The 27,753-nt window shown below is 38.5% G+C and overlaps 1 protein-coding gene and 1 non-coding gene across 2 annotated transcripts in view; one reads left to right on the top strand and one right to left on the bottom strand.

Annotated features, from left to right (window-relative positions):
- The window catches only part of TSPAN8 (tetraspanin 8), a 75,650-nt gene that overhangs the window by 44,704 nt on the left and 3,193 nt on the right, over positions 1–27,753 (bottom strand). Inside the window, exon 2 of the mRNA XM_027594963.2 lies at positions 24,612–24,751. The gene's annotated coding sequence lies outside the window, so the exon portion shown is untranslated. The remainder of the gene's footprint in view (positions 1–24,611; positions 24,752–27,753) is intronic.
- LOC113923213 lies at positions 23,387–23,492 on the top strand. The gene has a single exon (XR_003520219.1). It is a non-coding gene; the product is annotated as a U6 spliceosomal RNA (small nuclear RNA).

Here is a 27,753-nt window from a genome sequence, read left to right as displayed (position 1 = left end):
GTTTCCCTTGCCTGAGGACACTGTCCAGGAAAATGTTGCTAAGGTTGATATCTAAGAGATCACTGCCTACATTTTCTTTAAGGATTTTTACGGTTTCAGGTCTCACATTTAGGTCTTTAAAACATTTTGAGTTTGTTTTTGTGTATGGTGTAAGAAAGTGATCCAATCTCATTCTTTTGCATGTAATTGTCCAGTTTTCTCAATACCATTTATTGAAGAGACTGTCTTCTCCCCATTGTATATTCTTGCCTCCTTTGTTGTAAATTAATTGACCATACAAGCATGGGTTTATTTCTGGGCTCTCTATTCTGTGTCACTGATTTAGGTGTCTGTCTTTTGCCAGTAACCATACTATTTTGATTACTACAGCTTTGTAGTATATCTTGACATCTGGGATTGTGATACCTCCAGTTTTGTTCTTCTTTCTCAAGACTGCTTTGGCTATTCAGCAATTATACGGTTTGTGGCTAGTTTTGTTAAGAAACTGCCAAACTGTCTTCCAAAGTGGCTGCACTATTTTACATTCCCACTAGCAATGAATTAGAGGTCCTGATTCTCCACATCCTTCCAGCATTGGGAGGATTTGGGTCATTTTAATAGGTGTGTAGTGATATCTTATTCTTGGCTTAAGATGCAATTCCCTAATGATATATGATTTGAGTATTTTTCATATGCTTATTTACCATCCATATATCTTCTTCTGTAAGATGTTTTCAGATCTTTTGCCCAGTTTTTAAGTGGATTATTTTCCTGTTGCTAAGTTTTTGGAGCTCAGTCTTTTTTATCAGATAGATGTTTCACAAATATTTTCTCCCATTCTGTGGTGTGTTTTTTTATTCTCTTAATCTTATGTTTTTTTGGGGTTTTTTTAAAGATTTTTTATTTATTTATTTGACAGAGAGAGACAGCCAGAGAGAGGACACAAGCAGAGTAAGTGGGAGAGAGAGAAGCAGGCTTCCTGCCGAGCAGGTAGCCTGGTGCGGGGCTCGATCCCAGGACCCTGGGATCATGACCCGAGCCAAAGGCAGATGCTTAACGACTGAGCCACCGAGGCACCCCTAATCTTATTTGTTTTTAATGAGATAAACATCATCCCATGGGAAACTGAGGCTCAAAAAAACATTATTCTTGATGAATTATTTTCTCAGTTTACAGACACATTTTGTTAATTCTATCTCTGGAAAACTTTAGATTCAATCCACTACCAATACCTTATTGTGCCCTGATATATATAATAACTGTCTCCTGGAACTTCAGGATTTTAGTCTGTCAAGAACTTGGAAGGCTATGAGATATTACCCCACTTTCAAAATAACAAGTTAAGTTGCTACAGTTTAATGGTTGCTGTCAAAAGACATGAGACTCCCAGGCCAGAGACAAATGACTTTATAACTCACAGCACAGCAAGTTCTATGAGCTTCATGTTTATATCAGGTTTTTTGGTTCCCTATGTCCCATGGTGGAAATTCCCAGCAGCCCAGATGGATGCTGGGCACGTAGTGAGTTTATATCACACTGATGAACTCTGAGTTTAAGAAACTCCAATCTCTTAAATTTCAACCTCCCTTAAAATCTTCCCTTTGCCTCTATCTTCCAAGGACATTCTTGAAAATATATTTGAAACAAAAGTTTTAATGTCTTTGCTCAGAAGTTGTGCAGAAATGTGAGACCCACGAAGAATTTTCTCCCAAAATAATCGTTCATCTCTCATGGTGGACAGTCAGAATAAGAATTCAATTTTAAAAAGTTCCTTATGTTTAACAAAAATAACTTTAATATAAATATTTAATATAAACTCCTTAGCAGAGCATTCAAGGCCCTTCAACACCAGTAACCCGTTCTCCCCTTCTAATCTTATATTCCTAAGATTTCCCAACAGGTACCACTTATGCCGACCAACATGGACTTTTTGCCTTTTTCCTGTTTTTACCAGCTCTATCTTTTTATTTCTCCCATTCTTCCTGTCTCAAGTGCTCTCACCATATCAACAACTTCAATGATACAATCAGATCTGTTCAGTTCTTAATTCAAATGATACCTCTCACATGAGGTGTTTTTTTTTAATAGATCTCTTCCTTCTCCTGAATTCTTAGAGCACTTTTCCCCTATAATTCAATTTAAGCATTCTCTATTAGATTCAGTTGTCTATTTGTATTTTCTCTCTACTAGCATGCAGGTAACCAAGGCTTATATTTGTTCAACTCTGGGTCTGTCATACCATGAACTGTGTCTAGCGTATATTGAATGAATGTAAGAATAAATGTTTTTATTTTTGTTTTTCCTAAGGGATTTCTAAGGAGATAAGAAGGTATGATTTTTAAAAACAACCATCTTTTATCAATGAAACAACTATTCCCCAACTCACCAACTTTTTCTCATGATCACCATAATTAGAGATACTTTTTTGACTTTCTAGTTGTTTTGGCACAAAACCCAGTGTTTCCTTTTATTAAACATGCTATAATATTTTAACCTAATGTGAAAGTAGCAAAGCAAAACCAAAAACTGCATTCTGACTTGTCAACATCCGTCTTTTTAATCCCTTTTATCTCTTAACTAAAATCCTTCTCCCGCTTTCCTGTTTGACATCCTTTGAGTGCTTTCATGTTAGCATTGCTCATCATGAAGTCACCTTGCACAACCCAGCCCTCCCACGATGAGAGCAGGTTCCAATTAAGCTAACAGACAGCAGGTGGAAAACAGTGTCCACTGACATCAGAATAACACAATGTTTTCAAGAATGAAAGGTTCACAACTTTTTTTCCAGAAACAGTAACACACGAGGCAGCTCAGCTTGCAAGGAAGACAAGAAGTCTCCATCAGAGAGACTGTGAAGTAAATTGGAAAGAAAAAAAAAAAAAAAAGGCCGGGGAGTGGGGTGGGGATGATAAGCTATCCGAAGAGAGAGAGGTGGAAGCCAAAAGCTCTTGGCAAAAGCAGGGGCTTTGTCTTCACAGAGTCCTGAGCTGAAAAGTAAGAATCTGCTTCTTACCAGCTCAGAGACCTTTGTTCTTTTGTCTACTCAACAAATATTTTTTAAGTGCCCATAAAGTACTAGATTTTGGGTATATGATAGTGAATAGAGCAAATATAGTCTCAGCCCTTGGTAAAGTTCACAATCTAGCAGGGCAAAAACATAAAGCAAATAAACTAACAAATCAATTTGTACTTACAAATGATGATGAGTGCTATGAAGAAAAAGATGGGTGTCAAGAGTATCAACGACAGTAAGAACCTACCATAAAGAAACTTCTGGAGAGGTAATGAGTTAGTTGATACAAAAAATAAGGAGCCAGCTATACAAAGAGTGTGGGTGAAATAATTAATCAGAGAGAGGAAAAAGGTGTTTTGCTTCCTTCACAAGATGGACGCTCTTGTAAGAGTTCTGCTTGGCACAGAACTGGCCTTTGTAAATTCTCAGCAAGTGATCATTCTTGTTGTTGCTATGGCTGTTGATTGTATATGCCTGGTAGCCACCTATAAAAGCCCACAGATCACTGAGAGGTCTTTTAAACTCTAGCAAACACTCAAGCAATACACATCAGTAGTTACATCTTTAATCCAGAAGGAAATATATTGAAAAATTTTCTCTAAAGCACAGAGAAAAATCTAATGAGAAATTTAGCATCTTTTTCCTCTCCTTTCCTTGATTAGTCCTTCATCTGGATTTCTGTATTATGACAAAACCTTACTAATTCATATGCTGATAATTAGGGATTTTGCATTTGTTCTGTGAAGGAAATAAATAACGTAATCAAAATGTGAGGCAAAAATGCTTAATTTAATTAAGGAAACCTGTTGTTTCTGAGCAGATTTAACCACATGCATTTGCATACAATTAATGTGCTGATTACAAATGACTTGAATTTTCTCATTAAAGCAAGCCGAGTTAAGCTCTTACTCTGTAACACTTGACCTCTGTAAACTTACATTTCTTGTCAAAGTTTGCCATAAATAAGGTATGCCATTAACTCTGATTCTTTTCTTCAGTTAGTCCAAATTAGAGTTTTCTGTATGGCCAGTCCTAAATCGACCTGCTTTCCTTTAGTAGTGTTTCATAATTTATATGTTGCATTTCCCAGAAGTCAGTGGATCCAATTAAGGTGGACTCCTTTATGGTTAAATAATCTTTGTAATAGTTACAATTTGATAAAGATTGAAAGGGTGTTCAAGACGTAATTTTCCTTTCTTTATTATTCTGCCAAATCTTCCTTTCTATAATCCTCAAGACTATTCCCACATCTCTGATTCCATATGCCCAGAGCCCCATAAGGGCCCCATATGATTCTCTACATACTTAAAAAAAAAAAAATTGTCTTTGTTCTCTGCCTCATGGGATAAGAAAAGCTGTCAGAAAGTTGTGCAAGTTTTAGCACAGAGGTCCTGAAGTCAGGCCTCCCACTGGACAAAAGGCTTCAATCTTGACCCTGTATAACTAATGTGTTCTATTAAACTTCAGTGATAATCTTGATGTCCCATAGGAAGGATGGTTTCAGATCATCTTAGGATGTGTTTTATTTAGACCATCTCACAAAATATTTTAAAATATCCAAGATCATCATTAAACAGGTTTGGGGCACAGTGAAAGGATTTTTTTTTTTTAAAAAGATAAAGTCATAATGCCCATGCAGATATCAAATGAATAGGTGTTAAAGATTTTATTTAATTCATCGTTAATGAAGGAGTTGATAAGAAGTTATAAGTGATTTAAAGAAGACTCCAAAGACAATCCGTAGGTCAAGAATATTGAAATGAATGTGCAAATGGAGGCTTACTTAGCTACTTCCACAGTGAGGGAGAAAAGTCAATTGAATCTCTACTGTGCTGAATTTATCTGCATGCCCAAAACAAGAATTATTATTCATGACTATCAATTATCTACAATTTACAGGATTGTAGAGTAGCTCAAAGGCAATAAAAGGCCCAGAGCTTCCATAAAATCAGAACTAGGTAACCCAGAAGGGAATGCTCTAACCAAAGCAGAGTTTTCCACTGAAGCATTGAAGTTTTCCCACTGTATAAAAATTTTCCCCTACAGTGCAAATGGCACATATGCTTTCCACTGTTATTCCCATAGCTATTCATCCACAAATGTATATGGAAATATTTCTGTATGCCAGACAGAATGCTAATCTCTGGAGACCGAGACATGAATCATACATGGTTCCTATCCACAAAAAGCTTAAAATTTATGTGCAAACAAATGAGGTCAACGAAGGTGCCAGGGGGGTTATTATAAAGGTTTATACAGAACACAGTGGGGACAGAAATAATGAGTAATCTTCAGACTAAAAGAATCTTCTTCAGAGACTCTAGCCAGCCTAAGAGAAGAGACCTTAAAAATACTGACATGGAGGATTCTCCAAAGAAGCAGGCCAACCTGTTCTCCGCCACTGCGCCCATGGTCCACAATCAGAATATACCCTCCTCTCTGAGAATTTAGAATTTCCTATCAGTTTTTTAGTGCTGCTACCTTTAACATGAGCAGTCAAGAATCCCCTGACAACTAAAGAAAACCCCTAATATGAAAGACAGAAAACAAGACAAACAACAAATAACCAATGATGCAGGAAAGTGAAAACCTTAAAAAACTACCATTAATGTAGTCAGAAAGTGGAATGCCCTTGAAATAGGAACAGAATGTTATAAATAGAGGGAACCATCGAAGAACAGGAAAAAATAAAAATGCAGAAAGAAAATAGGAAAAAGGTAAGAAGATATTCAGGAAATCTCCTATAAAGTAGAGCAAAAGATAAAGAGATAAATAAGAGAGAAAAGAAAATTGGAGAATTGATCAAAGAAGCCCAACATTCAAATAGTAGATGTTTTGGAAAGAATGAATAGAGACAACAGAGGAAAGAAAATCATCAAATAAATTAAAGAACAATTCCTACATTGACAGGGTGCCTGGGTGGCTCAGTCGGTTGGGCATCTGTCTTCAGCTCAGGTCATGACTTCAGGGTCCTGGGATCAGCAGGGTTCCCTGCTCAGCAGGGAGTCTGCTTCTCCCTCTCCCTCTACCCCTCCCCCCACTCATGCTCACTCTCTCTCTCTCTCAAATAAATAAATGAAATCTTTAAAAAAAAAAATTTCCTACATTGAAAGCATCCTTAGAGTGCCCAGAAAAAAATACCCCAAGTACAAATATACCCATGTCAGGCACATCCTGAGAAAATGCAGAATACTGTGGACAAATCTATGTTCCTAAAAACCAACTAGAGAGAAAAAAAATTTTTAATTAAAATATAATATGATTAAGCCACATGCAAAAGATAAGGAATTAACATGGCTTTGGGTTTCTTAGTTTCAACGTTCTGAGATTTTTTTTTAATATTTTATTTATTTATTTGACAGAGAGAGACACAGCGAGAGAGGGAACACAAGCATGGGGAGGAGGAGAGGGAGAAGCAGGCTTCCCGTGGAGCAGGGAGCCCAATACGGGGCTCGATCCCAGGATCCTGGGATCATGACCTGAGCCGAAGGCAGACGCTAATGACTAAGCCACCCAGGCGCCCCAAGAAAGTGATTTCTGACTCAGAATTCTATACACAGCCACACTACCAATTAAGTATGATGACAGATTACACAATTTTTAGACATGCGAGTACCCAAAATATTTACACCCCTCCACCCCCATGCATCCTTTCCCGGGAAATTACTGGGAGTATTCTACCAAAATGAGGGTATGGAGATGGGAAATCCGCCTCAAGGGCGAGGCAGAGGAAGTCCCAAGTGATAAAGAGAGATTCCAGAAGGACACAGTCCAAACCGGAGCAGGTCAGAACGCTCCAGGAGAGAAGTCTGGAAAAGGTAAAATGGATAGACTCCCTGATGTGTTGGAACACAACGAGAGCAGTTTTAGACAACTGGGGAGGGGTTAAATAAATACAGAGAAGAATAAGCAAATGAAGGAAAGAAAAATTGTTAACTCCAGGAAATAGAAAAAAGGTGTGTGGCAAAGGAAAGACTATCAGGTGATTCTCCTAGGAATGACATTTAATAGTTACAGTCATGTGACACCAAAATTAAAATATAACTATACAGGAAAGGGAGTTCTTGGAAGTATATGTGCGAAGGACTGTGTTAGTAAGAGAGAAATCCTCATCTTTCATAGAACAGAAATGATCGACGGGTATTGTCGACAATGGGAAAATCAAGGAGTAGAATGTTTTAAGGGCTATGAGGACTACAAAGATAAAGAAAATGAAAGGGTATTGACCATTCCAACTGAAATTTTTATCAAATTTTGTATTTTGGTAAAAGTAGAGTCTGAATTTTTTAGAAGTGAATAGGAGTTAAGAATGGAGAGATGAGCACGCATGATTTTTGGATGAGTTTGCTGAGAAAGGAAAGGTAAAAGACAGAGGTAGGTAAAGAAGGGCACTGGTTTTGTGTGTTTTAACTATCTATGAGAGGCTTCGGCGTGTATACCAGGGATAACAGCAGGGTCAGAAGATCAAGAGAGGTTGAAAATACAGATGAGAGAGGAAACAATGAGAGAACAGGGTCCTGGCCTTCACAGGGGCAAAGAACTGACCCAGATAGCACAGCCTTTGCCCAGGAGAGGGGACACCTCTTCTTATGAAACTCCAGTCAAGGACGGCAAAGTGCACTTGGAGACAAACAAAAATGAAGTGATCTTGGCAGCAAGGAAGACGGAATACACAACATTCTAATCCTGACTTGTCAAAACCCAGTGAATTATGGCATGTGAGTCTTACTAGACATTCAGAATACTCTGCCCAGTTTTCAAAATCAGTCTCCACTATTTTTGTTTTTAAATTTCATGGGGTCAACGTACTCCCTGATCCCTGATTGATTCACTTGCTTCACTTTTGAAGTCATTCCTGCAACAGCAAATGTGGGCTTGGATCCGTGTATACACACACACACACACACACACACACACACACACACACACACACACACACTCACACACACCTCTTCCTCACTGATAGGCATCTACTTACTGAAAATATCCCTTTAGGAAGGACTTTGCTGCTAGCATAGCAAAGAGGACTTTGGTATTCTCTAATAATTAAGATTTTTTTCCCTATTTGCATCTCTCAAGGAGACAAAGTCAACAGCAGTATCTTGTGGTAGCTATCAGCTCAGCCCTTGGAAACTCTCCACTTAACGGCTGCAGTTCAACAATAGGTTCATCACATTACATTTTCTATGCATTTCTAGCGCTGCATCGATCCGGGATGCCACCAACAATGTCCTGTAGGGTCACATCTTCCAAATGATAAATCATAGCCCTAATGATTGGAGCAACATGTAATACGTAAATCAATTGCCTCCATCCTCTTCAATTTCAGGTTTTTTTTCACATTAATGTGTCTTTTCTTATAAGCCATTCCTGTTTGCATTTCAAACATAAATAGCTAACCTTGCTAGAGAATATACAATGTGTCAGACACTGTGCTGAGCTTTTCACATCCATGTCGATGTTTCCATTCATTAGTTTCCATTATTTTTGTAAGAGCTACCCTAGAATAGAAGTAGGATACCAGCCCCACCTTAAGGAATTTGAAGTGACGGTCCAGAATGCAAACCCAAGTCATTCTCCCTCCAGAGTCCTAGAGTATCAGGTGCTACTGCCTCTTTTGGTCCAGGAGCTAAAGACAGGGCTTAAACCTGCACAAAGGTCCAGTGGAAGATGTGGCACAGATGCCTTTTCTTCTCTACTGCCCAGTACTTTTGCTGCAAGTCCTTAATACAGCTGGCATCCACTACAATGTTATGTAAACAACCCCTCCTGTGATAAAGATCTTTTCTGAATTCTTTAGGGTTTGGAGATGACCACGTGTAGGTGTCTATTGTGTGTACACATTTGTATGTGTATGCCGGAAACTACATGTCACTTTATCAAATCTGACGATAACACTATGAGTTAGATATTGTGATCCTTTTTTTTAAAGATTTTATTTATTTATTTGACAGAGAGAGACACAGTGAGAGAGGAAACACAAGCAGGGGGCGTGGGAGAGGGAGAAGCAGGCTTCCCACCGAGCAGGGAGCCCGATGCAGGGCTCGATCCCAGGACCCTGGGATCATGACCTGAGCCGAAGGCAGACGCTCAACCAACTGAGCCACCCAGGTGCCCCGTGATCCTTGTTTATGGAAAAGAAAATGGAGATTCAGAATGGCTAAGTGACATGCTTGAGACTGTGGGGCCAGATGATTTGGGAGAAAGTGCACCAACAGAACCAGCTTTTGAGCCATGCTTTGAATACTGTAGCTGGAAATAACACTGGGAGGGGCTGTGTTCCTCTTGCCTGCTGCTCTTCTGTATGTGGCTCGGAGGTGATGGTGACAGGTAAATATTATTTATTTATTTATTTATTTATTCATTTATTTATTTAAATGTAATTAATTAACATATAATGTATTATTTGTTTCAGGGGTACAGGTCTGTGATTCATCAGTCTTATATAATACCCAGTGCTCATTACAACACATACCCTCCCCAATGTCCATCACCCAGTTGCCCCATCCCCCCTCCCACCTCCCCAATATTTTTTTATTTTTAAAAAAGAGACCATTTGACCATACCCATTTAGGAAGTCATAGGTGTATAATATATAGAGATACACAAAGTGCATGCTATTTTCCATATGATTTAAATGCAGGAATTGATAGGTTAAACCAGCTTATTGGTTTTTATAATATAAGAACAGACCACGGATGTCAATTACATATAAATATAAGATCATACAACAGTTTATTCCTTCATAAGACTTATGTTGTACAACACAAGGTTTAATAATCCCATGTGGATGCTGCAAACAGATGGGCCTGGTTCTTTTTTTTTTTTTTTAAGATTTTATTTATTTATTTGAGAGAGAGAATGAGAGATAGAGAGCACAAGAGGGAAGAGGGTCAGAGGGAGAAGCAGACTCCCTGCTCGGAGCCCAACGTGGGATTCGATCCCAGGACTCTAGGATCATGACCTGAGCCGAAGGCAGTCGCTTAACCAACTGAGCCACCCACGCGCCCTGGCCTGGTCCTTTTAAAAGACAAAGGCATTCTCCTGAACAACTTAATTTCTTTCCTGCAAAGCAGTCATGCTAACCATGAGTTTCCCTGTCTTATAAGATTCAAAGGATGATCTTTTCTCACGATGAACCAGGAAACAATACTGTTTTCTATGGAAAGTTTGCCTTGGAAAATTATCCTGATCCTGAGATGTTTTTGAAGTAGAATTAATGTGAAAGCTGTCCTTGAGCACTCCCTCTTCAAAAAAAAAAAAAAAAGTTTCGTGAGAAATTTCCATTACCTGAACTGTTTAATTATGGTTTTGACTTTCCTCACATCTTATTCTTTGGCTGTTGAAAGGGCCCGTGTTTATTTATTTCAGCTGGAGCAGACAGAAGGACTGGTAGCACGGGGCCATTTTAATAATAAACCATGCCCTCAGGAATTAAAAAAGAATAATTCATTTCTCTTAAAATCGTATAAAACTATATTTTCTTACTAAGGCTATCTTGATGTAGATACCAAATCCAGATATGTTAAGGACATCAAAAAACAGAGAATGTATATCTATGCTATACGAGCCATCTTCAGAGAGTTATGCCTACGTTAACAGACCTTTTTCTTTCCACAAGGAAGATTCTAGAAAGTAAGTTTATCTTGTTAGAAAATAAAAAAGAATGAAGTTGCACACAGATACCAGCCAAACCCACAACAGACTTTAGAGTACAAAACAGTTCCACATTCATAATTATGCAAAACATTCCAAATATGAGGCCGTCACACCCAAGGGAAGCACACAAATTTAAAAATCTCATCACTTGTGGGACTTTCGGAGACTTGCACTCTTCTCCCATTTCATGCTACATCATGTGTTACAGTTTCATCAAAGCCAACAGTTTGTTTCATTTAAAATACCTTCAATGAGCTTAGTGAGAACAGCTGCGATGCAGGTCTCTCCTCTCACATTAATACTACTGAGTATTCCTTTTTGTTCCATTTCCAGTCTAGACTTAATTAACCAGATCTGCAAAAAGTCTGCTCAGCCACCTGTCTCCATGTTCAAAGTTAATTGTTGTTTCTCCCAGGTGAGTATAAGAGTAAATGAACAACATTAGTGCACTCTTTATAGGGAAAACAAACAAGCTATTAACAGTTAAAAAGGAAGGAAGAAAGGGAGAGAGAATGAATGGATGGAAGGAACTGAGGAAAGGAGGAAAGAAAAAGGGTTTTTGTTTTTTTTTTTATAAGGGTTTGCCCTGGTCATTCTTTTTTTTTTCACAACTAATCAACATAATGGTTGTGTTATTATCAGCATAAATCAGTTACCCTGGGACAGGAGTCAGGGCAGAAGCAAAAAGTATCCATTTACCCTGCTGGCTTTAGTAAATGAAATACAGTGATGAATTTACACCTATTATCTATCATGACATCATTGGGCCAAGAAGTAGATATTCCCCAAATTAGAAGGGGTAAAGAGCACCCTGTTTCCCATTCTTTGAATAATCTAACTTCACTACACTGTGTTTCAAACTGGTTATAATCCAACAAACTGTCTTCCACAAGAAAAGAAGACATATGGACAAAAGTCAAAGAACAAATTAAAATATTTTAGCTGTTAAGATGAACATAAATACACTCTGCTTTAATAAACTAATCAGATGTTCATCCATACGATGCACATAGAATCACCATCAATAAAATAGAACTGCCAAGACTAAGCCCTGGAAATCAATTAAAGGAAATGCTGACACTAAATTTACACACATTTTGGATGTACAGCATTAATCCTTTAATTCTCTTTAATTTCACACATCTGGTCCTCTTTTTTTCCTGTGGATTTCCATATATAAAGAAATGCTAGCTAAGATCATAAGCTTTGCATTGTTCTCTAAAGCACTACGGTGCTTTTGGAGTTGCCTAGGACGCAACTTTGCAAACACATGCCTCTTTGTTGGGCAAAGACATATTCAGAAGAGTGGAAACTCATCACCTCCAGGAGATATGGTTGTAGTTATAAAAACCCAGCAGTGCAAAAACTCCAGCGTCAAAAGCTATTCATTCTAACTCACACTGCCAAACAACTGCTAGTGAAGTGTATGTACATGGCACCCCAATCACAGGTGTATCACCAGCTCAGTATATCCTATATTGTAAGAAGGTCTTGTCTGTGGCGGGGGGGGGGGGGGGGGGGGGGGGGGGGTTGTGTGTGTCTGTATACAACCTAAGTGTATGCATCTGTGATCCACTGATGGGGCATGAGAATCTCAGGGCCATAGATGAATTCAATATTAGTTCCAAGCTTCATCTAGCAACAATCCCATCTTCTCAAGTGAAAAAGAAAAAAAATTCCCCCAGGATCCTGTTAATTTCATTACCTGCTAATGAAAAAAAGTGGATAGATTAGGCCTAATATAAATTAGCTAAATGCCCTTACATTGCTTTTTCAGGGAAATGAGTAAAAAGAAGAGCCCCAGTCTGAAATCTATGAGGGTAGTCTTCACAATTTGTACATATGGCAGTTTCATTAACCGGAAACAGCACAGTGCAATGAGGTGTCAGGATGCCTGGTTTCTAGTCCTGGTTTTACCATTCAGTAGCTATGGGATGTTAGGAAGCTTGTTTAACTTCTCTGGGCCTTCATTTGTTTACATTTTCCAAATGGATGAGAACTATGTTTGTCTTCCTGTTTTCTTCCCTTATGGTTTTAAAACTCAGTTACAGAAATGTATACAAGGCAGAAAAATCATATTATAAAACTAATAAGGTTAACTTGGAGTTACATCTCCTTCTATTTCTATCTTATTGTAAGGCACTGGTAACACACAACCATTACTAACGCAACCTAGACAGCTCAGCCGCACAGGCAAATATGAGCTTGATTGTCCTGGATTACTATCGACTGATGCAATTAACCAAGCTGGCAAAGCTTCCTGGGAACACAAATGGCTGCAAGGGGAAAATGGCATGGGTCGGCTTCACAGTGGTTTCCAGGCAGCCCTCTTGGTTAATGCCAGATGAGTGACTAAATCAGGCTTCAACAAACTTTTCCTATAAAGGGCCAGATAATAAATACTTTAGGATTTGCAAGGCACTGTTGAAGCTACTCAGTTCTGACTTTAGTATACCAAAGTAGGCATAGACAATATGGAAGTAAATGAGTGTAGCTGTATACCAAGGAAACGTTATTTGTGGTCGCTGATATGTGAATTTCATATAATTCTTACATATCACAAAATATGATTCTTCTTTTGATTTTTATTTCAATTATTTAAAAATGAAAAAAAACATTCTTAGCTCTTGAGGGTACAAGAGCAAGTGTTGGCTCGAATTTGACCCCAGACCTTTAGTTTGCTAATTCCCACCATGAATGTTAGGAAGTCATACAGGTTTTTCATTTGGACTCTGTTGAGATGTCTGTTTGGGTTCTACTGTGCGATTATTAATTGTCCTCAGCACTGATAACCTTCCCTAATGTACGGTGATTGCGTCCATGGATCAGGCACACTGAACCAAGTAAACACAGTGACAGTGAAAAAAAAATCTCACATGTGGCATGGAGATAGAAACAGTGGAATGCAACAAGTCCTAAGCCAGATGGCAGGTACTCTGATCTCTGACCCTGCCATTGGCACAGAATCGCCAGGAGACCAGAGGAAAGATAAAGGCAAGAGCCCAGGCACAGTAAGGCAAGACCACGCTACTACCTGCACTACCTGCAAATGAAATGCAGTGTTATCTCATGTTAAAGAGCTCATCTAGTCCATCAAGAGTCACCTGCTCCCCAGACCGGTTTAACTGGCCTTGGAGGCCTCCTGCTCATTGCGGATAGTAAAATTCTACCCAGTACACTCAGTCTTATCTTTAACCTCCTTTGGAAATTGTAAATACCAAAAAATAAAAAATAAAAATAAAACCTCAATAAGTCAGCAGGGTTAGTGTTGATCAGGTTATCTTACTCAGGGCTTGGAGCAAACAGCAACAGCAGGTAGGAACTAGGGATGATCAGGCATTCGAGAAGGAGAAAGAAGGTCAACAAGCCGGAAGCCCTTAAACTTTGCCAGTTTCTTAATTCAGGCTAAGTGAATCCTTGTCATTCATTCCTTAGCATTTACTGGACTCCTGTTCAATTCAAAGTGCTTGGCAACAAGAACCTTAAACTTCATGATGCTCACAAACATAGAAATGTTTGAGGCATTCTTCCTGTGTTAATAATGGCTAACATTAAGCTAAAAGGTCAACTGAACTCTAGTAAGAAAGCCAAGGTTTACTGATAATTTCAGATATATCCATTTTCATTCAGAATAACCCATAGTGAAATCTGCAGTATAATGATATATTGAGCTCACTGCCTAGCAGATTCTTTTGCTTATTTTTTCCCCCACATTTGTAACCAGAATACATTGGTTATTTAATACAAACATAATGGTTTTAATGGTTAATCAACCATGTGCAAGAAAAATACATAAAAGGAATAATCCCAATTTGAGTTTGGCAAGAATTTCTACCATTTGCTTCACTTCATATTTTGTGGTAAGAACAAAGCTTCAGAAATTCTCTGTGGAACATTCAGTTCATTAGAATACACATCAGTTACCATATTGCCACTTACAGTGTTGGAAAGACAGATCAACTGGAAATGCCTAAAAAAATAGGGGATAACACCTGGGGTAAAATACACATTAGAGTCAGATGGGCCCAGATTTGAGTTCCAGCTCAGCTATCTAACAACAGCGTCACCTCAGACAAGTGATGTCCACTTCCCAAGCCTCAGCGTTCTCACCTGTAAAACATCGGTAGGAATTCTACCCAGACATGCTATCTGTAAGAGGGCTCAGGACAGCATCTGGCATGGAACAGGCTTCCAATCATGGCACTCTCTCTAAGAGACAGATTCTGCTCATATCTACTTGAAAGCCTTGCAAAGTCAGAATCGAGTTCATCGTAATTGGCTTTCTGGTAAACTGAGGTTCTACAACAATCCCCTTTACTTGAGAGACTTGAGAGACCTCACTTTCCTGCTTCAGTAAGCAAGCCTGGAGGAACATATTTAGGGATTTGTCTTGTTAACTGAGGACACAGCAGTGACGATGTCTAGAGTTGAATCATGTCACCTACCAGCTATATGGCCTTGCAAGGTTTTTTTCAAAATCCTTTCTATGCCTCGTTCCTCTGTCTTTAAAATCAGAATAATAACAGTACCTAATTGTTAAGCTCTTAGGGTTATTGTATGGAAACATATATGTATAAACACACATACACACGTGTATGTGTGTACACATAGCTCAGTAACAGTACTAATCCTATGTGTGTTTGTAAGTATTAGCCATTATGATTAACATTAAGATTCTGGACATTAGAAAAAATAGTGAAGCTAAAAGATTGAGAAAGTGTAGGGGAGGCAGCTACATGGATAAAGAGAGCAACACTTATTCACTTAAGAAATTATAATTGATTACTATAATGTTCCGGGCACTCTTTTATCTTTGGTTACTCTCCTGGGTGAGGGGAGACACATATAAGTTGTACTTTCAAAGTTATTTGCTTGTTTTTTAAAATTTAAATAAATCTCTGTTGTAATGTTATGCTATGGCCGTTTGCCTCTTTCTCCTAAAATCTAAAGGGAGAGAAAAACAATTTACTCTGTTGGATTTTTTTTTTTTAGTTATGGTCCCATTATAGCTGCTTGCCTTTAGTTGGGTCTGTAAGAGACCTCTCACCTCTCCCCTTAGATGCAGAGTGGAGGTTGCACCGTCCTTACTATGTCATATGCAATGAAGCCCAGTGAAGGAATCCCTACACTTGGAAGCTGCACTCAGACGTCCTTCGTATGAAGGATCTGCCACCCTATTTAAGGCTAGAGGTAGCTATGAGCCAAGAAAAAACTTAGTTTTTAACCCAAAACCCAACTTACTCTGACAGACTCACCATGCTGGGAGTATAAACTCTAGCTTATACTAACAGCAGGAGAGTAAGACTTTAAAGAAGCCATCAATTTGGTTATTGGCTTTTTTTGTTTGTTTTTTTAAGGATGGGGAGAGGTAGAGATGAGGGGACTTATAATATGTTCAACTCAAATTAGTATTCAAGACTTAAAATATCTCTTTTTGCTAGAGATGATGAATAAAAAGTGAAATACGGAAATGAATGTTCGGGGGTCAAGATGGGTCCTGATTTCCTAAAAATAGAACTCTCTGGATTTGGACTTCTTTGGATGTAGGTTCTGGGACTGTAAGAGCCACCCTCTAAGGTTCTGCTGAGAAAGGATCCCTTCGTCCTCACCTGTCCTGTGGTAGCAGCCGGAGCGCGGGTCCCACCGTCCTAGATGACCTCCTGCTTGCTTTCTGGTGACCTGCAGTGTCATTTGCCAGAGCACTGCTCCTTCCTTTCCCACAGAAAGCATCCAGGACCCTGCCCAACACCACCTTCTTCCCCAGGCTGGAGGAAGTTTCCTAGATCTGGGCTTAAACACATCGAAATATAAAAGAGCTAGTTACACCTTTCCATCAGGAAAATGATTTTTATTTTCTTATGCTTACATAAGGAGTTAAACCAATTAAATGTTTTCCACAGAATAAGGAAGATTTGCCTGTTTTTCTTTCCTGCAAATAACAACCAAACTAGCTGAGAGAAAAAAAAAAAAAGTCATTTCTGGAGATCTCTGGTTAGGCCTTTGCTCACAACAACTAAAAGGGGCCTCCAACTGACCTGGAAGACTTCACTTTGGGGAAATTCTAACCACATACTAGCTACCATGATCTCAGAATACATTTTAGCATACTTGTTTTCAGAAACAGAAAAAGCCTGCTTTTTCCTTTATCATTTCTCCTTGAAAAGTCTGCATTAAATCAAAAGGGTACCTTAACATCCATGACATCCTCACATTGAAAAAAAATGGCTATAGAATCCTCCTTAAAGTCCCAACAGAAACCATACTGGGACTATCCATTTATGGGCAAGGGGCTCCATCCAGAAAGTAAGGGAGAGGTAGTACAAGTATTTTAACAAGTGAGTAGATCGAGTTGGTTTTACTACAGTAACTTAGTCAATCCCAGTAGAGGAAGGACTAGACAAAGCAATAGGAGGCAATAAGCAAGGTCAGCAATTCAGAGGCTGTTTCTCTGGGACAGAAAAAATCAAAGCAAATCCAAGAAACATTTCAGCAACAAAACCTATGCCATGTAGTTGTCTTTTTTTTCTTTTTAAAGATTTTATTCATTTATTTATTTGACAGAGAGAGAGAGAGCACAAGCAGGGGGAGCGTCAGGCAGAGGGAGAGGGAGAAGCAGGCTCCTTGCTGAGCAAGGAGGACCCTGGGATCATGACCTGAGCTGAAGGCTGACACTTAACCGGCTGAGCCACCCAGGTGCCCCTGTAGTTATCATTCTAATATAGGCCATGGTTGAGGTGAAAGGAGCGGGCAGGGGAAGAAAATCACATTGATCCTATGTTGTAGGGGAAGAAAGCCTTCCCCTTCTTCCCTTGTAAGTTCTCTGGCTGACCTAATCATTAAATTGACATAATACAGATTAACAGGAGAAACATAAATTCAATATTGTATGCACTGGAGCCCCAAAGATAGGTGAGTCAAAAAACTGGCCAAAGCAGGCAGCTTTTATGTCATTTAGACAAAGAAACAATTATTCAAGATTTGACAAAACAAAGGAGTTTGGGTGTGGGGTAGCAAACTAATGAAGAAGTAACAAAGTTTGTTTATATTGCCTTCTTGGCCTTGAATTCCCTATCTCTGGTGATAAGGATACCTTCTACCCTCCTGATATAGGAAGGATACCTTCACACGAGAGCTTTATTTCCTATTTCCAGGGGGACAAAGGAGAGTCAGAGTATCCTTCTTGCACCAGCTGTTTCTTAAGTAACTTTAATTCAAAATAATCAATATGCCAAAGTGGCATATTTTGAGGTGGCACATTTTTGTTCCCCTCAATATTCTCTCCAAAAATAAGAAAAGAATAACAGTCAGCTCTTAATATTGCTATGTATATACAGGATGCAATAAGATCAGAGAGGGAAGAGCCTCTAACCGCATGGAAAGAGGCCAGGGAGGGCCTTACCAAAGAGGTGCCTATGCCCACCACTGAAGGAAAAGGAATTCATTAGTCAGATAAGAAAGAAAGATTCTTCTGGCCATGAGAAAGTATGTTCCATTTTCAGAACCTAAACCAGAAGATGGGATCTGGCAAATCAGACAGGCCAGATCATAAAAGAATTTTGTTAGTTTTGTTTGGTTAGCAGTTTTCTTCAGTCAGGAGAAACAAAATTTTGCCAACTTACACCAAAGAGAACAGGGTAAAGGGGAAGACAATTAATTAAAAGAATACAGAAGCAAAGGAAACACTGAGCAAGCCATGTCTTTGAAAGAATCCAGGAGAGCTGAAGGGATCCAGGTAACAGTTGCAAAAGCAACTTAGAGGGCTTTAATCTATAATACCTGTCAGCAACAGCTTGAAACAAACCACTTCCAACTACTTTCGATTTTTCCTTCTCTTTATTGAAAATTTCCAGGAAAAAATTGGCTATCTTGGCCAGGAGAGCAGAGAGCTCCTTGAACAGCAGTCCTACAAAGCCTGCAGGGACTGAGATCTGATTAGATCCTCAAACCAATATCAATTATATGGTGCCCAGGAGAAGTGAGGGTAGATATTCCGCAGGCAAAAAGAGACCCATGAGAGTCCTGCATCCTTTGTCAAGGGGTTTGAACTTTATCCTATAGGCAGAGAGAAGCCAATGGAGGATGTAAGGATGGAGATGATCCATGCTTATGTTCTCTTTGGGAACACAAGACACTGTGGAACTGTAACAAGTGAGACCATAAAATGAATGTCAATGGTTTTGTGTCTAGGTTACAAATGATATATAAAATCCTCATGACACTTATTGGCAGACAGTATCAGATGATTTTAGAAAGAGGAGTAAATTTAGAAATCATTCAGTGAATCCAATTTCATTTTACAGTTTAACTAGAAAGAGGATCAACATCGGTGTCTTTCCTTGGGTCACAAGTCTACTTATCAGCATTCAGGACTTGGACTAATTTTCTTTAATCATCAACACCATCCTGTCAAGCTACTGTCAAAAAAGCCTATTTTTAAAATATCTTTCTTCATGAAAGTATTGGGCCCTAACACAGATTCTGTGGCACCTTTGATTATGTCTGTACTATACACAAAATATAGGGCATTTTTCTCATCATTACTTAAAATGCTTAAGAAATAATGGTGTCTTTCACTTTCTCCCACCATTTCATTTATTCGGCAAGAAACTAATAAGTATCAGGCACTGTACTGGCTGAGGGCACAGAGTAGCAACAATATTGCTAATAATAATATGAATATAATGGCCATTATTTACATTGCAGTTACTAGGTGCCAGATAATATTCTAAGTGCTTTTCATATAGTCATTCACTTAATCCTCATAAAAACTGATAGGCTGGAATGGGGAGTGATTGTTTATGGGTTCAGTGTTTCTTTGGGGCGGCAATAAAGATGTTCTAAAATTAGACTGTGGGACTGGTTTTGCCAACTGTAAATATACTAGAAAACACTGACTTGTACACATTAAATGGGGGAATTTTATGATATCTCAATTATATTTTAATAAAGCTGTTTAAAACCCAAGATGTAGATTATACAGAGAAATAATTTGAGGCACAGAGAGGTTACATCATTTGTCCAAGGTCAAGAAAGCTATAAAGTGACAGAGCTGGGATTCAAATTCAGGGGGTCAGAAGCAGAGTCTCTATATTAAATATATAGTCCCTGACCTGGAAGAACTCACAATCTGGAGCACATTTACAAACATGAGGCATAAACATCTTGCCCTTCTATCTAAATTACACAGATCCATTAAACACACACACACTCGGGCGAAAGAAAAGGAGAAATATACAAAGGAAAGCCGATGGATGACAGAGTGCCAGGTATCTGTAGATGCATCATCATGTCTAAAGCCTGATTCTGCTCCTGATGGTGTAATCAGGAAAAAGCATCCTAAAATAAGCTGCATCAGAAAAGAAGTTAAGAGGGAGGTTTCTCACTGTCCATTAACATGAGAAGCTGAAGTTGCCTTGTGTGTGCATGTGCATGTGCCTGTGCATGCGTGAGCATGTGAGGATTTGGGTGTATGTGTTTTTGCTGGAAAGTTCCCCTCCCGGAAGGCATGCCAGTTCTTCATTGTATGCCCAGAACCTGGTGGGGCACATGGGAGATAAATGGATGATGATGAATGAATGACTCTCAACTAGTTAAAGAATAGCTTAAATTGATCTCCAACTTCCTGGACTTTAGAATGGCTCAAATCTAGATAAGGAAAAAGGGCTGTTTGTGACTGGAGGTATATGGGCATTACATAACTATTAATTAGTCATTTGGGGAGTGCCTAGGGTTCATGAGATCACAGCTCCAAGCCTGTATAGGTCTAGTTCTTACGCAAAATCCTTTTCAAGACCCCAGACTCTAGTGGTCTTGAAAATGTATTTAAGTGGTTATGAAAAGGACTGGGCAAGAGAAAAATGGGTGGCTGAGCTCAAAATCTGTTCTACTTCGGTTCGTTTGGATGGCTCAGTCAGTTGGGCGTTGGCCTTCAGCTCAGGTCATGATCCCAGGATCCTGGGATCGAGTCCCGCATCAGGTTCCCTGCTCAGTGGGGAGCCTGCTTCTCCCTCTGGCTGCCGCTCCCCCTGCTTGTGCTCTCTCTCTCTCTGACAAATAAAATCTTTAAAAAAAATCTGTTCTACTGCAGAAAAAAACTCACAGTATATTCCTAGTGATGGTGAGTGAAAGGCAATGCATTTCCTTAAACAGTATATATTCAACCTATTATTACAACCCAAACGCAGCAAGCAGAAGTAGAAGATAACCTAAACCAGAATGCAGGGCCCACATTTCAGGTCCACAAGCTGTCAGAGGCTGCTCAAAATTCTTCTCAACAGCATTAATGCTCAAGCCCTCTGCTAACTGCTGGATGACTAAGCTATGTCCTCTTGTGCTAAAGGAGTTCCCAGAATTGGTGCTTCTACCTCCTCAAAATTTTTAGAATTTCTTTATCATTACTCAGCTGAATATTCTTCACATTGGATAACAAATTATGAACGTGACATTCATCAGGCCCTAAATGGAACCACTCTTGAGAGTCTGTGAAAAGCCAAGAGAGCTACACGAAAACTACAAACATGGATTTTCTTCCTCGAGTTCAAACAAAAAATTCTATTTGTCACTGAAATGACAAAGAAGATAAATTTTAAATAAGGTAATAAATACCAAGTAATTTATATTTAGCTTTTTAACATTTGAAGAAAAAAGATATGCTCTCTACCCAGATCTAATTCCTCCATCTGCCACAAACTTTAGACATTCTTCTGTTAGCTTACTTATTGTATGTGTTACAGGCAGGAGAACCAAGCAGTTAAGAGCTAGTATGTCTATATAATCTATTATCCAAACCAGAGCACTTCTGAGAGTGAATAAAGTCACAATAATTACATTGGGACAACAGAAGTAACCTGGGACCATCCCAGGCAAACTGAGACATACGGTCACCCTATTAAAAGCTTGTGCTCTGGTGTCAGAATTTGATGGTGGGCAGGGAGAAATAATTAAAGGTTTGGAATAGTGTTGTTAAATGACCATAACTTCAGGAAGCTTAGTACAGAAGTGGGTTTGGGCTGGAATGGACCAGAAAGACATCGAGGATAGAAAGCCCAAGAAAACGTTCTTATGGCACTAGGAAAGAAATAACAAGAAGCCAAGCTAGGACGGTGGAAATAAAAAGAGAAAGCCTATATAAGAGACCAGGCCATTAAAGAAGTCAGATAGATAGGTTGTAATACTAGTCTAAGTAGTTAGAAAATGTTAAATACACCTTAAGGGACTTGACAGGTAAATGTCAGGCATAGCAGAGCACCTGATAATAGGAAAAACCAAGAGAGCTCAGATTCTAGGGCAAAAGCGATTTGCTCCCTATCTCTTCTCATACTTCCTGTTTGCATCAGGGCCAGGCTCACAGGGGTGTGCTTCATTCCAAGGAGAGCTGGAGCCCTCCACAGACTGCTTGATGCAAGGCGCAGGTAAGCCAAGAGTTTCCTTCACCAGGAGGGTAATAAAATGACACCAACAATTGCTCCAGACACCACTTGGTGGCACCAGTACCCTGAAATGATTGAAATGCAACCTGCCATTCTTGATCTTAATCTGGAAACCTTGGACTATTAAAAGGTCTAGCCAACCCTCAAGTTCAATTTTTTCCATGATTATCTGACTTCTTCCAGAACTTTCACATCCTCCTTTATCGCAATATATAATATATATAGATTTCCATAGTTTCCATAGATTTATGGAAATCCTGGAAACTAGATTGAGAATGTTTTATTTTAATGATCTCTTATTTCAAAAATTCCTTTGTATGCATATACACATATAATTTGCATAAATGGGACCACCTCTTTCAACCACATTTTCTTATGTTAGCCTTACCCACCACCACCATAATTCCTCCCACCCCTTCTAGACAATCCATCTTAACAGCCTAGAATATATCCATCACCATCTAACCTTATACAAATGAGTGTATAGACAAAAGAGATATCCAGAGAGATAAATGTATGCTTATAAAAGTTTTTTGATTAATGATTTAGAAAATGGACTCATAAAATATACTCTTCTACATTTCTTGCTTTTCTCCCTCAACAGTATCTTGTGGTAATCCTTCTAAGCAACTAGTATTGCTCCAATTCACTTTTTGGGGACGTTGTTATGTAATATTCCATGGTATAGACATACATTAATTTATTCAACAACTGTCCCTTATTAAACGGTATTCACTTGGTTTCAATTTTGTGTTGGTTTTCTCTTTTTTTTTGCCACAATAAACAATCCTGCTGTAGAAATCCTGTGTTTATATCCTGTATGGTAGAGCTCCTGTCTCCATGAGTTAAATTCCCAACAGGGAAATGATGGATTGAAGGGTAAGCATATACTTTCAATTTTAGGAAATGTTGCTAAATTTACATCCAAAAAAAGCTCTTTAAAATTCCTATTCCCACTAGCAAAATGTGAATGACAGTGCCCTTTTCCTCACATCTCCACTAGCAATGTGTATTGTTGCTTTTTTCTTTTGCAGCCTGATGGATATAAAGTGACAACTTATCATTAATTAACTTTTTGTTTTCCCGGCTGTCTGTGATCTCAAGAATCTTTCCAGTTTTTTTTTTTTTTTAGCCATTTTCACCTGATTCTTCACAGCTTTTGCCCAAAGCAAGGATATTTTAAAGGGATTTTTGCTTAGTAAAGAAGCTAGAAAAAATATTGCTAAAACATTAAAGAAAAGAGAAAAATAGGTTTTATCATGGTCACTATTATCTATATTTGATTTCTAACACTAAAAGCACTTGGGTGCTCAATTCGGCAGCACATATGCTAAAATTAGAACAATACAGAGAAGATCACATGGCCTCTGCACAAGGATGACATGCAAATTTGTAAAGCGTTTCATAGTTTAAAAATACATACAAACATACATGCATGCATAAATACATACATAAAAGCACTGGGGTGCCAGAAAATAATCTTGTGAGTGCTATTCAATTCTGGAATGTCTACTCTAAGGGCAGAACATGATTATTTCTCTCTTCATAAGGAATTGACTCACTGTTAGTGCTTTGTTTCTGACTGGACATTGTATTGCTGTATATGTTTAAGTAGGACTTGGTACTAAATAAAACCAGTCACATTTATTTGAGTGCCATTCAAAATACTTGTTTAAAAAAAAAAAGAACAAAAATCAGTAGGGAAAGAAATTGTATTTTTAAGCTTCTAAGAAGATTTTATAAACAATGGAGCCCAGAGAACAAAAAAAGTCATAAAATGACTTGACAGTGTCCTTTTAAGTGAACATATGTGAGTTGATGCATCCATGTGTGTCCACATATGTCCTACATATGCACAGCCTGCTGCTAACCAACCAGATTGTTCGATGTGTATGTTTACTGTAAAACAAGCCGAAAGTGTTTGGTCTCTTTGTTAGAGAAACAGCTCATAATTTCAAGTATACAAACGTCAGTTGTTTCTCATTTCTTTTTTTTTTTTTCCAAGCCAAATGAGCTGTTGATGCCCAATTTGGCAGGATCCTAACTGAGGCTGACTCTTGGCCAGCTGCAGAAACCCAGCCCTGAAAGTTCAGGAAAATTTTTATAAGAATAAGGAGCTTTTCCTAATGGCTCCCTAAACCAGAGGAAGTTTCCTTAGAGCCTTAGCCAGCTTTTTCCCACTTGGTATCCCAAAGGATAATCACTAACATTATTTTGGATACTAATGGATGGAGTTAGGGTGTGAAATGAGGGTCCTCCCTGACTTTGGTCAAATATTCTTCCAAAACCCACTGTTAACCGAAAACATCCTGGGGAGGTAGAGATTATTTCTGTGATAACAACTTTATCTATGAGTCCTCAGTCTCTCATCTTTCATTTCAGCATTTAGACAGTGCTCTGCAGCTTAAAATGGTGAATGAAGTTTGGACCAATTTCCAGTTGAAGATGGAGGCTTTGGATGGATTAGACCCCTACTTCTACAATCACAGCATTGAACTCAATTATCACTATCGGTATCCTCTACTACTCACATTAATATTCTCTGAATAGCAGGCTGTTGTGAAAAGAGCTCCTGCTCTGGAGTGGAAGAGTCTGTCCAGTCTTAGCTCCGTTGTTCCCTGGCTTTGTAGCCGTAGTAACTTCACGCTTCCAACTTCAGTTTCCCTATCAGCTATATGGAAATAATAATACGGATTTCCTAAGTTTCTGATGAAGATGAAATGAGATAACCTATATAAAGGATGATGCACAGTACTGGGGACACATTAAGTGCTTAATAAATGTGAATGCCCTTCTTCTCCATTTCTACTTTCCTCTCTCTAGTCCCTTCAAAGAGAGAGAGACCTGAGAACCAGGAGTATTTCTCAGTCAAGGAGCTAATCCAAAAGTCCCCAATCCCAAGGATGGGGTTTGGGGTAGAGGAGAGGCTGATTTCAACAGAAAAAATTCATTTAAAATGTTAAAAATAGCAAAAATAAAATGTTCTCTTTCGATATCATTGAGACTAGACTGATAAATATAAGTATGTGTTCATAAATGCATACCCATTTATTTAACACCTACTGTGTGCCTAGAATAGTGCTTGACAGAAGTGTCCATAAACACTTCTTAAATAAATGAATGAAGACCAAACCCTTAAAGCACCATCATAATTTCTTCTCTGATGCTCAGTTTCCTGGGATTTATTTATTGGTGATGATTCTCTGCTTTTCAAAGTGAATGTCATAGTAAGGAAGAAGTATGGGTATCTGTTGTCACTGTCTTACTCAGCCCCTGAAAAACAACCAGAAGCATCCTATCCACCTTTTAGTCTGAGAACACAGGCTCTTTCTACATCAAACCACCTCTCATTCCCTCTTTCCCTTCCTCCATTAAACCTTTCAAAAGCTGTCCAGTATTTGGCCACAACTGAATAGTACAATTCCTCTTGCTGCAGGTGTCCATGTGTTTGGGGCAAAATGAGCCACTGTTGACAATTGTAAAGAAAGGGAGAACAGCTGTTTGCATCTGGATGTGGGGTAAGAAAGAGAGAACAGCTGGTGGCAGCTGTGGCAGACAAGAAAGTAAGCAAGTTAGCAGCTGCTGGTAATTCAGAATCTACTAGACTGCCTGGAATAATTGAAATCCAGAAGAAGCATGTGAGACTCGACTTAACTGCTTTACTGTATCCTGCTCTTCATTAGATCCGACTTGTCCTTCATTAGAGACATTCCCATGATAGCCACATGAGGACTCCCAACAGGATATCAGTCCCCTCCTCCCCATCCATAACCTTTTGGAAAATCAAACCAAGAAAAGTAAAATGACACAGACGTTACTTCCAGTAAGCCCATGCTTATTTTTACAAGAAGGAAGCAGTCTATGGTTGACAAGGGAAGGAATGTTACCAGGAATGATGGTTCTATCATAAGAATGGGCAAAAATAATTCTTTCTATATTACAAGAGATTATGGTCATTTTGATGATGATCCCACACTTCAGAATTCAGTAGGCTGACATAGAAATGTGATAACTTAGGTGTAATATAAGCTTAAAAAAATACATTTTAAAACCCTGTCAGTGGTTTCAATGTTTCTTTTCTCATATGTATGTAATGCTGTGAATGTATATACATAGAAATGTTTCCCTGTTTTCTTTTTTATTTTTAATGAAAAGAAGAGAAAGACATCTTTACATCATGCATCTGGTGACAAAATGGTTGGTTGGTTTTTGTACTTCCCACTTCTAGTCATCTGGAATTCTAAGATAAACTGAGAGACCCAAAAGTATGTCATCTATTTCTCATCTTGTTCAACACAGAAGAAAAGCATCTCATCACTCCAATTTATAGAATTTCAGCTCTTTAGTTTCTGAGGTAAAGTTCAAGAGAAGAAAAAAGAAACTATCACAATGTTATGTATTAATAAATTTTATACAACTGAATGCCCTCAAATAAAAGATTAAGCAAATTATATGGTAAGCTATCTGTATTTACAGAAATGATAATTTTGCAGATAGAGATAGGGAAAATGCTCGTGATGTAGCATTCATGGAGAAGTCTGCTCAGATCATTCACACATTAAAAGTTAATGCAAAATATACACCATGATTGAAACTAAGGTAAAAGAATAAGCATAGGACAATATAAAAGGAATTTGTTAAAATAGAAGAAGCCAAAAGAAGATAGCAGAGGAGGAATCTTAAATTTTATTTCTTTTATGTTTTCTTTTTGTTGATAGATTATATTAGTATAAAAGATCTAAATAATAATTAAAATATTATGAAAGTTACTAATAAAATCGCTATATTATAAGCTCCATAAGGACTGGGTCCTTCCTTGTTTTTGATCACCTTTATCTCCAATGCCTGTCACAGTGCCTAATTACCAACAAATATTTGTTGAATGAAGAAGTCCATAAAATGAGTGAGTCATCTGCATTTTTAAACGACACTTGTAAAAGAAAGAATGAAACCATTTGCACCAATGGCATATGTATGACTGAGAAAAGAAGGATGGCTCTACTCAAAAGATCAAGTAGAAAGATCCCCAAAGATGTTCACTCACAGCATTTCGAAATCAGCTCTATTCTGCCTGGTGAGATATGTGGCCCAACCAGACCTAATGAGCCCCCACATTCTGAATTGGAAGGGAGAGAAACTAGCCAGTGCAAATATGCTTTCAACTCTAAGATAGGACTCTGTGAGTTGGATTAGGAGGAAAGGGAGAGGGAGTAGTTGCCAAAATGCTAATGTCCCAAGCACCTGGCCCTTAATTTACTGACCAGAATGGCCCATGACAAAGTTCCCAGATGTTTTGTGCTCCAGGTGAGTAGCTTTCCTCAAAGCAAATTTGATTAATATTTCTATCCACAGTTCCCCTCTCAAGTCCAGGCTTTGTTACCCGGTCTGGCATTGAAAGCAGTGCTTGAGTTCTAAACCAGGTAGTAAAAATATGAGTGCCATTCACTCTTGATTTTGCTGTCCCATTTTCCTGCAACAATAAGGTCCACAGTTGAAAGAATTTTCACTATGTCAAAGGATGCCTTTGAATCAGCCTTGTTTACTAAACTCTTCCCTGAGGAAATTGGGATAGACTCATCATTCCAATATGAACATCTTTATACAAAGTCTGTTTTCCAGATATCTTGAACCTTCCCCTAGCCTTGCTTATATAAAGTGTGAATGTTCCATGTT

The sequence above is a fragment of the Zalophus californianus genome, chromosome 9 (assembly GCF_009762305.2).
Source record: "Zalophus californianus isolate mZalCal1 chromosome 9, mZalCal1.pri.v2, whole genome shotgun sequence".
NCBI classification, from domain to species: Eukaryota; Metazoa; Chordata; class Mammalia; order Carnivora; family Otariidae; genus Zalophus; species Zalophus californianus.
This window is presented reverse-complemented; position numbering and strand designations above follow the sequence as displayed.